The sequence below is a fragment of the Pteropus alecto genome, unplaced genomic scaffold (assembly GCF_000325575.1).
Source record: "Pteropus alecto unplaced genomic scaffold, ASM32557v1 scaffold95, whole genome shotgun sequence".
Classification (NCBI taxonomy): Eukaryota; Metazoa; Chordata; class Mammalia; order Chiroptera; family Pteropodidae; genus Pteropus; species Pteropus alecto.
The window spans coordinates 3450468-3466044 of NW_006441071.1; the positions used below are offsets into that span (position 1 = coordinate 3450468).

Genomic DNA, 15577 nt, shown 5'->3' on the forward strand with positions numbered 1-15577 from the left:
GTTTCTGTAATTTTTCTTGGCTTATAGTACATATATTTAAATTTACTGAATAGTAATGATTAGAATGTTTGATTAATTTTTAATGTTCCATAAAATTGAATATATTAATTCCTGAACTATATTAGTCAGTTTCAGATAGAGTGTTTCCAGTTATGCCAACTATGTTAATTCTTTTTTTAACCTACCTGTCACACATTTTTAAAAAAATTTTTGATGTGAATTTGCTTTATCACATCTGACACTTTAGGGTAAATGACAACTTGGTGTTTTAAAAGTGTTCCTTGATTCAGAATATCAGCCATCAAATAAGCTTCAGGCAGTTTCCCAGTAAGTTCTTAATGGAATCTCATCTCTCTCTGTTTTTTAAAATTTCTTCCTTAAAAGATGTGTAGTAGGGAAATACCTAGTTCTCTGTGCTTTGCTGTACTAACCTGACTTTGAGTACCATTGGAACTTAAAAAGCATGAGTTTTTGCATCTAGGCTCTCTTGGGTTTAGATAACTGGTTTGTGACCATGAGCAAGTTTCTTAACTTTTGCATCTTAATTTCTTCTTTTTAAAAATGTTATTTAAACCTATTTTGTGGTGGTGTTTTTTCTGTGAGGATAAAATGAGATAATATTAGAATTTAAAACCTAGTCTGAAGCCTAACATGGTAGAGGGAGGTGTAGTAGTTGATAATTAGTATTGTTATCATTTAAACAGGAAGTTGGCATGAAGTTTAAATGGACTGTGAATATTTGTGGAATGGTCAGATGTGGACTGAATCACTTTGTAGAAGTTGTTATTTGAAAATTATGTTCTTTTTTAAAAATTAAATTTTTTGAGGTAATGTTGGTTAATAACATTATATAAATTTCAGGTGTACAAACTATAATTCAATATCTATATTCTGTTGCATGTTCACCACTCAAAGTCTAGTTATCTTCTGTTACCATATATTTAACTTCCTCCCCCCACTCCTTCCCCCTCTGGTAACCACACTGCCTCATTTAGTTTGTATCTCTGAAGTGTATCTTCCCAGTGTATTTTTTTCAGTTTACTTTAGGCCATCACAAATACTCTTCTGAAAACTGAAAAGAAGGTAGAAAACTATAATGATTTAAGTTGAAAGTACATGAGAACTTAGTATGTTTTAATACTCTTTTTTCTTTTTTTTTGAGTTCATTTGGGGGTAAAAAAACCAACACTTCAACTCACCATCACTACATTTTGATATTTACACATACCCACACATGCCTAAGGAATCTATCAATGTAGTCTAAATATTTCAGGGGCCTGCTTTTTGGAGTAAAGATTTATAAATCAAAGTTGAGGAATCCTAGTGTTTTTAGGCCTCTTATAATGAATACTCATATTTGGAAGAGTTGTGTTTGTTTCTGTTTAGGTCAAACACCCGCCTCATTTATCCATGTGCAGTTGTTAACTAAAACGTTGCAACACTTGGCTTTAAATGTAGGGCACGTATATGTGTGTATATTTTTCATTCATTCTACTTTCATCCTTCTTCTGTAGGATGTAAATAACTAATGAATGGAATAATACAGTTAGTTAATTGCTTTAGTGAAGTATTTTGATTAATTTTCAATTACAAGGCCATGTGTTTATCAAATATACAAACTTATAAAAACACTCCGTGGGTGATTTTAGTTGTTGATTTGTGTGTTTATGCATGTATGTGTGTGTGTGTCTTTAGAGTTTGAAAGCTTGCTTTATTTAATATAATGCTAACACTTCACAGTTTGTGTTGTTATTTACCTTATGTTAAATTACTATTCTTATTTTAGAGATATGGAAGTAGAGAAGAAGGAATTTAAAAGACTGGCCTCAGGTTGTTTATTCTGTAACTTGTTGCAGAGTTGGCAATGAACCCCTTGTCTTGGGATTTGGAGGATCTTTTTAGTCATAATACTATTCCCCAAACTCCTTGCAACTACTGTTTAGCCTGATCCACTGGAAAACCTTGCTGTTTATACTCTCTACTCTTGTGGAAGTAGCTAAATGATACTGCCAGGGCATACGTTATATTCATATACAATCTATACAACAGAGAGGTAATTCTCATTTAAGAAGCCCATAGTTTTGGATCATTGCTTTGCCTCGGAAATTAAAATAAATTTTCTTCTCTCTTCTGGATGAAATGTAAGCATCATTAAGTTATTAAGGCAAACAAATATCTGTAGCCACTACTACTCTCTCTCCCCCGCCCCCCTTCCCCAACAGGAACAACAGCATCTAAAGTGTAAAAGTAAACTTGACATTTCTGAGGCCTGCAGACCTTATTGCTGTTTACAATTCATTGCATCATCATATTTCATACTTGATTTTTTTGATGTGTACAGTGCTCTAGTCTAGGGGTTGCCCTTCTGTTTGGTTTTGGATTTATCAACTGAGTATCACCCCACTGCAAACCTTTAGTGTTTGTATCCCTTCCCCATTTATACTTGGCCCGTTTTAGCCTAACCTGAGTAGTTGCTTTGTCAACTCAAACAACAACAACAACAAAAAACCTCAGTTGTGTGTATAATCTATATTTGTGAGAAATAGTTCTCTTCTAGGATCTCGCTAAGCTTAATATGTAGATAATCATCAATATGGAACAAAATGTGACATGCTGTGAAAATTAGGCTTCCCACCTAGGAAGTGCCATGTCTTGGGTGGCTTTTAATAACAGTAGAAGCATAGTTAAAAAGCAGGGATATGGAAACAGATAAACCTATCATTTGAACCTTGATTCTTCAACTTTTTAGCAGCATGACCTTGGGCAAAGCCTTTAACTCCTCTGGGCCTTATTGCAATTTTAGGCATTAAAAAACATATCTCGAGTGGTGCAAATTAAATGAGATATTTGCAGAGTGCCTAGTATGAAACATAAATATAGCTTTAAATGTATTAATCCTTGAGTTTCTATGGATATTGGCTTGGACTGCATGTCTCTCATCAGTTTCCTGAAATAATGTGCTATTCATCTGATGCCAGCCTAAATGTGTACAGCATAGGGAGTAGAGTCAATAATATTGTAATAACTATGTTTGGTGACAGATAGTTACCAAACTTATTGTGGTGACCACTTTATAAGGTATGTAAATGTTGAACCACTATGTTGTACTAACATAATATTGTATGGCAGCTGTAATTACAAATAAGTAAAAGAAGTGTTATGGTTCTACTTGTTTACATTTCTAGACTCTTTTCTAGAACATCATTTCTGCTGCTGTGACGGTTTATTAAAAACTATGATACATACTTCTATAATAGTATTTTTGTTTTTTAACTAGAAATAAATGCACCATATATTATACTATTATGATGACTATGAAATGTAACAAATAGAACCTCTACTTAATTATTTGCTTTTTTTCGTGAGGATTTGTTGTGCAGTTAGCTTATAAATTTTTTGAAACACAGGCAGAGATTGAAGTTACTCTCACTCCTTAATTCATGGCACGTTTTTCTCATTGATCTGTACAATGACCCTCTTTTTATTCATCTATTTTTGTCAGAATAGTTGAATTTGCTCTTCTGCTGGGGACAAGTGATTAGGTACTTTCTTTTTCTGTTACCGAGGCTCTGAGGTCAGGTGAAGCCAGAGTATATTGTCATAATAGGATGTTAGCAATGGAAGGTCTGTGCAATATCCTCTAGCCAGGTAGTTCTTAACCTTTTTTTTTTTTTAATGCCCAAACCCTTTTTAATAAATTTAAAATTTGAAACTCTCTTTCCTTAAAAATCATAGAACTTCTCTGATGATTGAGAAAACTGAGGCCCAGAGAGGTTAAATCATGACAGTAATCACCATAATAATGGCCGTCACTTTTGACTATTTATTAAATGAATCATGATTTCCTTACCTGTGATTTAAGTATCATCTCGAGAGGTACCCAAGCTCATTCAGCTCATTGTAGACTCCCATTTTTGGTGTTCTCTTTAAACTCCCACATTGATTCTCCCTTGCCTGTCCTCCTTTCTGGGCTTAAAATTTTTTTTTTCTATTTTATATTTGCATACTTACCATTTCTGCTGGTGATTTCAAATTATATTAATTTTGGTCCTTCTTCAGGGCCCAGTCTTTCCCAATCTTGCCTTTTCTGTGACATTTAGGTTGGCATCAGATGAATAGCACAAATAATAAATAGGAATCATGCTTGCATCAAAACAGTGAGGCAGACCAACTATCATCATGTTCTTAAAAATGGATATTAATACTGGTTTCTTTTTTGAAGAGATTTTACTTTCAATTCTTTGACCCTAAAAAGTAAAAGCAAATCAAATTCCGGAAAGGTAGAAATTAAAGCAAATACATTCCAAATACCCCCAAACAGTGCCTGGAACACTGTGAGTGCTCAATAAATACTTGAGTGACTATAAGCCTCCACAGGAGCAAAAGCTGTAAATCCTGGTTCTTCTCCTGTTGGTAGGCCAGTTCTCTCTGATTTGTTTAAGGCACCATGGACTGTACTCTGGAAGAGAGAGTAACGGGTTCATATTTATGAAACATTTTCTGTGTGCCAGGTATTTCTATCAACACTATTAAATTTATCTTCACAACAGCTTTTTGAGTTTATGCTTCTTCACTTTTCTCATTTGATGAAGAAATGGCAACTCCGAAAGTTTGAGATATCCAAAATGTTTTTACTTGTATTTTCCAGACATGCTTAGCCCCATAAGACGTGGTTAGTGCTATTATTATCTGTAATAGTTATTTTCATCATTGTCTTCATCACCTCTAGATATTTTCGATGTTGTCCTCAGATAGTAGCCCCTCTTTGCCTCTAAAGAAGGTTGGGCATTGATGGTTCAGGTAACCCAAAGTCTCCAGGAGCTCTTATTTCTTGCATACAATCTGTTTGGTATGTATACAAATTTACCTGAGTAGATGGTTACCTGAGATCCCTTCCAGCTACCCATTTTAAAGGTAGATTTTCTAATTGGGATCACATGTTCTGCCTATGTGGATTTCATGTCTTAGATGGAAACATGGACTAGAATGGAGGAAAATTTCCCTAAATAGGAAGGTAGCTGCCTCCCCACCCTCTCCACTTCCCTTGTCAGTTGCTGGAGATATCATCAGTGACACAAAAGTACTTCCAAACTTTTGGGGAGTCCTAGATGGTTGGTAGATGAGATCATTTGATTCCAGTGAAACTTACCAGCTGCCCTGAATTCAGTCTTCCAGAGCTCCATACTTTTATTACTAGATTGAATTGTAGGATAAGAAAAGTGCTTTGAGCGTCTTTAGACCACACATGTAAGACTAAATACTTGAGCCTGAGAATTTGGAGTGGGGCCTCTTACGGTTAAAAAAAAAAAAAAAAAAAAGGCCGCACATGCTACCTGTGTGTGTGTGTGTGTGTGCATGCCCATGTATCTATTTGGCCTTGAAATTCATTGTTTCATGTAAGTGCCATTAATATCCCATTTTTTTTTAAGCTTATGTTTGTCATTCTTAATTGCTTAATGGTTATTTTTGGTGGGTTTTTTTTTTTTTTTACCTGTATTTTCCCATTGACTTTTAACCTGTTCTCATTACTGTTCTTTGAACACTTTCTTTATGGAAGGCAGCAGAATAACCTGAAGGTTTGTCTGGAAATAACTTGAAGGTTTGTCTCCTAATTCATCAGTTGAATCAGGAGAAGGCTACCCAAGTCGGCATTTAACGGAGTAGGACTGGCATGTATGTTCTGAAGATTGTGTGCATACCTGAGCTCCGCTGTATTGTGTGCACACTGCATCGGGGTTCACTTCTTTAATCCTGCAGTGGTGGTATGAAGAACACCCAGATTTCCCACACAAATCAGGAAAGAGGGTTAATCAGAATCAATGCTGGGTGAAAGGAGGTCTTAACGGAAGTGCCTAGGTATTGTTCAAACACATGGGATAAATGTGTTCTGCTTTACTTGGCCAGAACAATGTCTCAAGCTGGTGATTAGGCTCTACTCCAGCTTTAACCTCAGGCAAAATTTATGTAGCTCTACTACCGTTTGTCAGGTAATTAAAGGGAAAAAAGGGAAATATTTGCTTAAAGTAGAAGTATTTTTTAATTAAACATGAAAAATAATAAATAAAGGCAAAGAGAAGTAGGCAGTAGGGAAATTGTTGTTAACTTTTCCTTGAAAACATTAAGAACTTTAAGCAAAAGGCCAGTGTTTTAGACATGACTATTCATTAAGCCCTTACAGAGCATTATTCAGCTGTGCTGGAAATGTGAATCTGAGGTTCTTCTGTCTTTGGGTTCAAGAACTTGGAGATGTAGAGTTATTATCTTAGTTGAAAGATGATGCCTTTTGCCATCTTCTGCTAACCACTAGTTTCTTGATAAGAAAAAGTTCTTTAAAAGCCAGATATAAGGCCAGTAGATAGTAATACAAATCTTGATGTGGGAAGCACAGATATAGCAGGATGTTTAGGCTGAAATAAAAAGAAAAAAACTTCTACTTATTATGATTAAATAGTATACTGGTTGGATTGTTATATCCAAAATTTCTGTTAATGGTTCCACCACTGTGCTTATCATCAGGGACTGAAACTCTTTTGGCTTTGACTTTACCTTAGATCCCAGACCTTAGGGATTCTGCAACCACAAAGCCTTGTGTTCACCCACTGTTTTAAAAATTTACTGTGACAGATGACTGGATAAAGAAGTTATGGTTCATATGTACAATGGAATATTACTCAGCCATAAAAAATGAAATCCTACCATTTTCAATAACATGAATGGACCTAGAGGTTATTATGCTGAGTGAAATAAGTCAGAGAAAGATAAATACCATATGATTTCACTTATATGTGGAATCTAAGGAACAAACTAAATGAAAATAGACCGCCAGATACAGAGGACAATCTGGTGACTGCCAGAGGGGAGGGGTGTTAGAGGGGGTATGAGAAAAAGGCGAAGGGACGGAGAAGTACAAAGTAGTAGTTACAGAATAATTAACAGAGATGTAGAATACAGTATAAGGAATATAATCAATAATAGAGTAATGGCCATGTCTGGAGACAGATGAGTGATAGAGTAATTGGGAGGATTACTTCATAAACTATATAAATGTCTAACCAGTGTACTGTATACCTAAAACAAATAAATTTTTAAAAACAGCAAAAAAAAAAAATTTACTGTGACAATTGTGTTGGCTGCCTAGATCATTTTAACAGCACCCTTGCCAACCTTGCATATCTAATCTCTCTTGTAGCTGTCTATCCTGCCCAGTGTGATTTTACCAAAGGCTCAATTTTGATCATGCCACTCAGTCTCTTCAAACTTTATACAGAATTTGAGTTTTTCCATGCCATGGCCCATGGACAACTTCAGTACCACATCTGATAGTGTGTTTTCTCTGAATGTACTTTACATTCCAGCCATTTTTTATTTTAGCCATTTCTTCAGTACCCTACAGAGCTCATTTATTACATATCTTTTGCTCTGGGAGCATTTTATTCTAGGCTTCTAATTAAGTCCTTTTTAAGTGTTAACTTCCTTTGTGAAGGCTTTGCCTGTTCTCTAATTGGAATGATGTTTCTTTCTCTAAATTTAAACAGTATTTTGTACCTCTTTTGTAGTATATGCTTTTATATTTTTTCTTACTAGACTGCATATTCCTTTCAGATAAGACCTATGGTCTGGTCAATCTTGCTCTCTTCTACCATGTGTTACTTTGCGAAGTCATTCTGTCCCCACTCTAAATGTCTTCTATTAATGGTGGAGCAGTGTGTAAAATTGGCATATTGATATTTGTCCTCTATAATTGTTCTGAGAAACACGTGAGAGAATTTTAGATATGCAGCTCTGAGTCTGTCATACACCCAGTAGGCTCTTAACATAGTAGTTGTAGCCAGATGGCAAGGTTTGAATTTCTCCTCTGTTACCTACCAGCTTGTGATTTTGGGTCTCTGCTCTTTAAGTTCCTCACCTATAAAATGAGAATAATGATAGTATTTACCTCATAGGACTGTTGTGAGTATTAAATGAATCTATACATTTAGAGCGCTTAGAACAGCACCTGGCAGCTCATAAGCCTGCACCATCCAATTCAGAAGCCACTAGCCACACGTGGATTTTAAGCATTTGAAATGTGGCTGGTCCAAGTTGAGATGTACTATGAGTGTAAAATACACACTAGAAACTTTCAGAAACTTTGTATGAAAAATATAATGCTAAATATCTCAATTTTTTATATTTCATGTTGAAGTGATATTTTGGGTAAATATATTAAAATTAATGTCATCTTTAAAAAAACTTACATGTATGGCTCACATATGTCTTTTGTACAGCACTATTGTAATACTGTGTAAGTGATAGTTTTTATTATATTTTTTATTTGTTGTGCTGGTGGTGGTTTCCATATACTCTCCTGTTCTCTTTTTTCCTTTTTCTTCTTTAGCTACTTGACCTCAGTGATTCTGGGTAAGGAAAAAATAGGAAAGAAAAGTGTTAATGGATGAGCTAAAAGCTTAGGTCAAATCAAGGAACAAAAGGGTGAGCAGCTTCTGATCTCAAGTCAAGGATACTGGGCTAGTCTCGCACTACAGTTATGTGTGCTGAGTTGCTAACTTAATCTTACTGGTTTCTTGGAGGTAAAGAATTATCCCTGTGTTGCTACTTTATGCATTCCCCTTATAAAGAGGAAGCAAATTTGTTTTTTGTAACTGGATATCTATTTATAATAATGAAAATGGAAGCTTGTTGAAAAATATAGATTAGAAGGATTAAGGATATTTTTTCTTTTGTTTCAGAAAGAATGACTTTGTTTACCCTTAAGGAAGTGGATTTAAAAGATAACATTTAAAAAGTTAGCATACAGACTTTAAAAATATTTTAAAATATTCAATTATCTTAATTCCAAGTAGCCTTTAGCTACAATGAATTCTACTGCTCTGTGTTAACCTAGACACCATGACTATGACTGCTGATCATGATTGAAAGACTCTCAGACTGTTTTATGTGCCAGTTACTTCAAATGATTTTATAAAATACATATCACATTATCTGAAAGTCAGTTTGTACATATCCTGCCCTTCAGCGTCATACTGACTTTTGCTATTGAATATGCCAGCTACTTCCCGCCATCAAAGGGTCATAACTAGACTATCATTCCAAGTGTAATTTTAAGAGTTTAATTTGGGCAGCTTCTTTTAAGACACTGGTCAAACAAGTCTTGCCGATTACACGTTCAGTAATTTCCTGGGGTCTTACTTTCTCAAAATTAGATTTTATGATAGCTTGTTCTTTATTTAAAAAAATTAATTAATTTTTTATGGTGACATTGGTTAACAAAACCCAATAAGTTTAATCTGTACACTTTTAACAGTAAGGCATATATATATTTACACTGTGTGTTCATCTCTGATAGTTAGCTTTCTTTCTGTCACCACACATTTGACCCATTTTACCCTGTCTACTTCCTCCCTCCCGACACCCCTTACCCTCTGGTAACCACTAGTCTATAGTCCATGTCCATGAGTCTCTGTTCATTTGTTGCTTTTAGGTTTATATCCCACATATGAGTGACATCATGTGATTTTCAACTTTTTCTGTCTGGTTTATTTCACTTAGCATGATTATCTTGAGGTCCATCCATGTTGTCACAAATGGCAGTATTTCATCTCTTCTTATGGCTGAGTAATATTCTAGCTTGTTCTTTACACTGAATATTTATACTATGAAGGATGGGGGTGTGGCAATCTAGATAGAGATAATCATTTGAAGTGTTGGTTTCTTTTGCGATCATAAGGTACAATGAGTAGCATTATCTCTCTGAGTGCCTTAGAACTAATAGGGAAGAAAAAGGCACTTGCCAATCTCAGTGGACAGATGAGGTTTATTTGTCTTGGTAAATCTTGGAGGGGGTAGAATAACTGTAATGCAGAGGGACCCTCCCCGCCCTCAATATTCTGTGGGTGTGGCAGTTGGCACATTATGTTACGTTCCCCTGCTTCTGTTCCTAATAAGAATCTTTGAGCTGTTTTTCTTGTTTGAACTATATCTAGCTGTTATCTGTTATTTCAAATATTGCCATTTGAAATGCTAGTCACCTGTTTACCCATGAGGTGAAATGTTACAAAAGAAAGACACATCCCAGGGCATTTTAACTGTGACCTCTATGGGTTTGCATGCTGTTTCTGAATACATAAATCCAAACTTGCAGTTTAGGTGTGATTATTTATATTAGCAAATATTGGTTTATGAAAGGAGTCAAATTTCTTTTAAATAGTAAGCTTCTGTAAGGCCTTTGAATATTTCAGTTGCAAAATATTGGTCGTAACTTTACGGAGAATATCTGTTGTACAGAACCAAACATGCCTGTGTCTTTGTGTCAGTGAAGACGTATTAGGTGCCTAGGTATAAGTATGTGTATACATGTGTGTTAATTCACATGCTGCTGCACCAAGCTCTTAAATATGTACCTCCCTGCATATTTTACCTATAGACAAGGCAAAACATTTCTATTGTTCTCGCCTAGAGTTATGTCCACCCTTTTCTCACTGCAAGTGTCAGGGCAACACACAAAATAGTAAATGAGGAGATGAAACAAGTGGGACCAGAAAACATTGTCCACAGCCCAGTGGTCCGTGTCACCATTCTCCTGCTTCTAGCATATATTGCATAATCAGGAGAGACGAGACAAGCCAAATCCTTTTAGTACACAGTGTCTAGGGAGTTTATGGAGTCCCAGAGGTTCATTTTTTGTTGTCGTAACAATCTTGATTGTGACAAGGAGATCTTGGAATTCACCTGAGAATATCATGAAAACCTCATTCCCATTACCATTATTTCTGCTGGACACTTTATGGTTAGGGATACATTAGATTCATTAAAAACAAACAAGCAAATGAAAAACAATAAAATGAAAGCACCTATGTTCTTTGCATTGAGATCACATACAAGAATACCTCTCCTTATATAGTTCAGCCTAAGCTCTTGTAATGAAATGGGCTTTATTTATTTGCATTTATGAGAAATTTTTTTAAAGCAACTAGAAGCTTTATAGTTACAATTATCTCTTCTTTCCTTCTTACAGAAATATCAGACTCAAAAGGTTTTTAAGAATTTGAGAATAATGGCTTTCCTGTTTAATTCCTTGGTGGTAATTATATGGGAAGAAAGAGCTTGAGGAATTTTCCCTATTTTGAAATTATATTATTTTCCTTGTAGATAAAAAGAGATATGAAGATATACTAGTAAATGTATATTCGCTAGTGTTCTTTGTCCTCTTAATTAGCATTATATTAATTAAAAATTACTTGCTAAGAAAGTTCTATTTTTTTCTGGATCTGAACTTTTTCAGAAATTATAGCTAAGTATGTATTTTGAATGTTTCAAGCAGAATATGTTAGTTTTAAAAAATAAATTTTGTTTCAATCCATGCAGCTGTAGTTTACTTTCCAGGCATGAGAAATATCTATTTTATTAAGTCCTGTGAGGAATATGTGTCACATACATTTAAGAAAAATCTATTTAAGATGAAAAATTCCAAAAATGACTTCCCCCTGGTGTGAAGTAAAACAAAAGCTCCAACTGCATCTCTGCCTGTGGTAATGACATTGAGGTGACAAACTGCAGGCAGGTGAGGTTCATGGGGATGATCTCACACCTGCACCAGGAGCTTGGGGAACAGCTGGGTCTGGAGCTGGCGTCTGGCCTTGCTTTCTGTTTGATGCAAGACCAGCTATCGGGCTGGGGGCCTGCACATTTGCACAGAAGACTCCAAATGTTTTTAAATACACAAATGGGACTGTGGGCGTGTAGCATTCTCTGGTTTTGTGAATCTTTTTCTTGAGATAGATAGGTTGAAGAAGCCTCAGCTCAGCCCCACCATCCTCCAATCCCAAGTCCCTAATATCAATTTAGAGCTTTATCTGCCAAGTAAGTGTTAACTTAGAAAGCCCAGACAATGAAGATCTTTGTCCACTTTAGTCCTAGGTCTGTGTCCAACCCAGCAGCAGAAGCTAAGTCCCAGCAACAGTCCCTTCTCCAGGCCTTTCATCTTGCCCCTGAAACAGCTCAGTGAAACTCTAGGGTAGTTGAGGGTGGTGAACATTATGAGCAAGCAGAGCCCTTCCTGCTGTAGCACTCAAATGTGACTGTGATGGCATTCTTTGGTTTAAATCTTTTTCACAACTCCCCAAAGAAATCTATCTAATTTCTCTAACCTACCTACTTGTGCAAGTAAAAGTCAAGGTTGATTTCTGTTTGAGAGCTCTACCCCATCATCTAACCCAGCTCGAGGAAGGCTCGCAGAAACTACCAGGCTCACTACTATTTTGTTTCTTTGCCTAGTCACACCCCTGTCACCAAGGCCACATGCTTCCTTCCTCACTTGATCACATGGGGCTGTTCTTTTCTCCCGCACTGGTATTGCTTTTGCAGATGCCTACTCAGAGAGCCTCCACTCCAAATGCCTCTGTAGTTTCCCAGGAACAATGGGCAGAAATGCTTTGCCTTGCTTTCTTAAGATGAGTTCTGTTGCCTTGTTTACATTATATGTGTACAGAATTCTTTGAAGCCAGAGATCAAGAACAGTCAGTCCAGGTTCAGCCTTCACGTAGGTTTGGTTTGTCCCGTATACAGTTTTAGAACAGTTTGAGCTTTCTTTAAAAAACTGGGGAGATTTCGTATAACAGTTCAGAATTCTGACTTCTCTTGAAAAAATGAGGATCTAGCAATATGTTGTCTGCATTACTGGGTAACTTTCAGGTACAAGAGCTGGAGAGTGACTTCTCTCTTTGCAATAATGGCTTTTAAGACTTTTTTTTGACTGGTTCTACTTGAAACTATTCTTACAACATTTTGTTCTGTTCTATTTCATTAAAGCACAAATTGTTAAATGCCACTAAAATGATTTCACCATCCACTGATGCCCATGACCTGCAATTTGAGAAGCAGTGATTTGGATTTGACTGTAGGTTCTGCTTGCCAGGTTCCTTCTTCTGAAAGTGCATTGATGGGCCTTAACTCTAGGCCTGCTAAAGCATCCTCTAGTTCCCCAGGCTCAGTCAATTGTCATTCACATTAGGGAACTAAATAGCTCTGTAGGATGTCCAGTCTGCAGCCCCTCTTTAGGCTGTGGGTATCCAGGTGAAGGGCAGTTTGTCAAGACTCCAGACTCCTAGCTTGCAAGAACTGAAGACAAAGGTAGAGTGAATGCCTCTTGTTTGTCTTAACACAGCTTTCTTGCCCCACCCATGCCAAGATGAAGGATAAATGAATAGGGGGAAATATGGCTGTGTGACGGAAGATTGCTCCAAGCCTGTCCTACAGATTGCATAACAGTGGGCCTTAGTTTACAGGTATCAATGATAGTTCATATTAAAATGGAATTCTTTTTATAAAGTAAAGGAAGTTTTTAACCATAAGTTATTCTAGTGGCTTTACATTTTCGTTACAGACTTTTTTAGTACTTTCATTACAATGGGTTAAGTAGGCAAGGGGCAGAAGAAGAACTGAAGGGATTCTTTAATCATCTCCTATAGCTTTATCAGTACTCATCACACTGTGGCCATCTAAGCGTCAATAAGAGATGTAAAGCATCCTTTTACATAATTTAAATTATACACTTATATTCTGCTGTTCAAATTGTATTTTTTTATTAAGTTGATAGAGAAGAATTTGAGTCAGGAGATGAGGTTTCTTGTTCTGGCTACATGTATTTTCTTATTGTGTGAACTTAGGCAAGCTTTTACAAATGATCTACTCTTGATTTTTCCATTGACTAAGATGGTAAGAAACTAATATGCATTCAGTGAAAACTATACTTTGAATTTTCATCTTTTCCAAGGTAAGCGATACGCAGTATGTTCTCTCTCGTGATACTGGGCAGCGGCAGTGCACCCCGGCTCCCAGTCAGGCAGTCAGTCATGAGGGTAAACAACTGATACTCTAGAGCAGGGGTCCCCAACTCCCTGGGCTACAGACCAGTACCAGTCTGTGGCCTGTTAGGAACCAGGCTGCGCAGCAGGAGGTGAGTGGCTGGTGAGCTAGCCAAGCTTCATCTGTATTTGCAGCCACTTCCCAGCGATAGCATCACCGCCTCAGCTCCACCTCAGATCATCAGGTATTAGATTGTCTTAGGAGCACCAGTCCCTGATGCCAAAAAGGTTGGGAAACGCTTCTCTAGAGTATACTATGTTGCAGCCTTTTTTGGGTATTGTGTTCTGAGCACATTTAAGGTAGGCTAGGCTAAGCTACGATGTGGCAGTTTAGGTGTAATCAGTGCATTTTCCACTTATATTTTGAACTTACAATGGGTTTATCAGGACATAAGCCACTGGTATGCAGAACAGCATCTATAGCTACTGGACCTTGGTTTTCCTATCAATAAGTTGGGTGTGATGGAAGTATCCCCACCATACCCAGCTCATTGATTTCTGAAGATCTCATAAAACTCCATAGTGCGTGTACACACACACACACATACACACACATGTAGAAGTATAAATCACTGTCTCTGTCATGGGGTACTGTTTTATTGGGAGATATAGAATTATAAATCACAACTTCCTAAAGTGCTTCAGGTATTTTACAGTTACTGAGATGACTTGTTTCCTTTGGCATCCTTATAGAGAAGATATGGCTCATTTTGGTGACCCCTTTCTGTCTTGGATAAAGATGATAATTGAAGCCAAGATTCATACTCTCTACATTACAACACAGTGGGGTGTTGGTCTTGGCTATTCCTGAGTTGCCATGCATTGAGCCCTTAAGAAAAGAATTCAGCTGATACCTGAGTTTGATCTGATACCTGAGTTTGATCTGTTGAAAGCTGATGCCAAAATAAAAGTGCTGTATACTTATTTGCTTAGGTGTACACGAGAGAGCTAAAACCTGAACTGAGCATGTACTTGCTCCTTATCCAGGGCTCTTTCTCTAAAACAAAATTGTTGGGTTTTGGCAATGAAAGGCATTTTTATTTTTTCATTAAAAAAAAAAAAAACAAAAAAAAAACCTTGAATATCTTCCTGGTTTTCAAATCTACCCTAGACCTAATGTGTTGCGTGATAGCATACTTAAGTGTAGTAGAGTCTGTGTTTTTGGACTGAGAAGGCAGGAGATGTGTTCTTGTCTTGTAAGAATCACCAGCTTGCTGGCCTTGGGCAAGTTACTTCGAATGTCTCTGGGCCTCATAGATTAGAGTGTTTATTATTCAATCCAGGGCCCAGACCTTTTATTGTAGCCACACTTATCATTTCTCTTTTACAGATGAGAACATTGAGGTTGAAGAGAAAACAATAACTTGCCCGAGATCACACAGCATAAGAAATTGGTAAACTCAGGGCAGGAACCAAGGTTGGTGTTACTGTAGACCCTGACAGCTGTTAATTTCTGCATCTTTCAGTTTGAAGGACCACAAGATTCTGAGTTCTGCCGTTTGTCAAGTAACAAATTATAATTAAAGAAATTAAGTCATAATGAAAATGATGGATGAGAATTTGCAGTCACTATTTTACTTAGTCTATATTTCTTCATTTATCTAATTCTACCTGTGTTTGAAAAATTTTAAAGGTTGGATATTGGAATATATCTAACACTTATAACTGTCAGAAATATACCTAAACTTTTGTTAGTTTATAAATAAAAATTTACA

The 15577-nt window shown here is 36.5% G+C and overlaps 1 protein-coding gene across 3 annotated transcripts in view; it reads left to right on the forward strand.

The window, feature by feature from the left end:
• BNC2 (basonuclin 2) overlaps positions 1-15577 on the forward strand; it is a 398693-nt gene that overhangs the window by 39752 nt on the left and 343364 nt on the right. Inside the window, exon 2 of one of the 3 annotated variants that reach the window (XM_015594488.2) lies at positions 15193-15279. The exons of the other annotated variants lie outside the window; for them this stretch is intronic. The gene's annotated coding sequence lies outside the window, so the exon portion shown is untranslated. The remainder of the gene's footprint in view (positions 1-15192; positions 15280-15577) is intronic. 3 annotated transcript variants of the gene reach the window in all.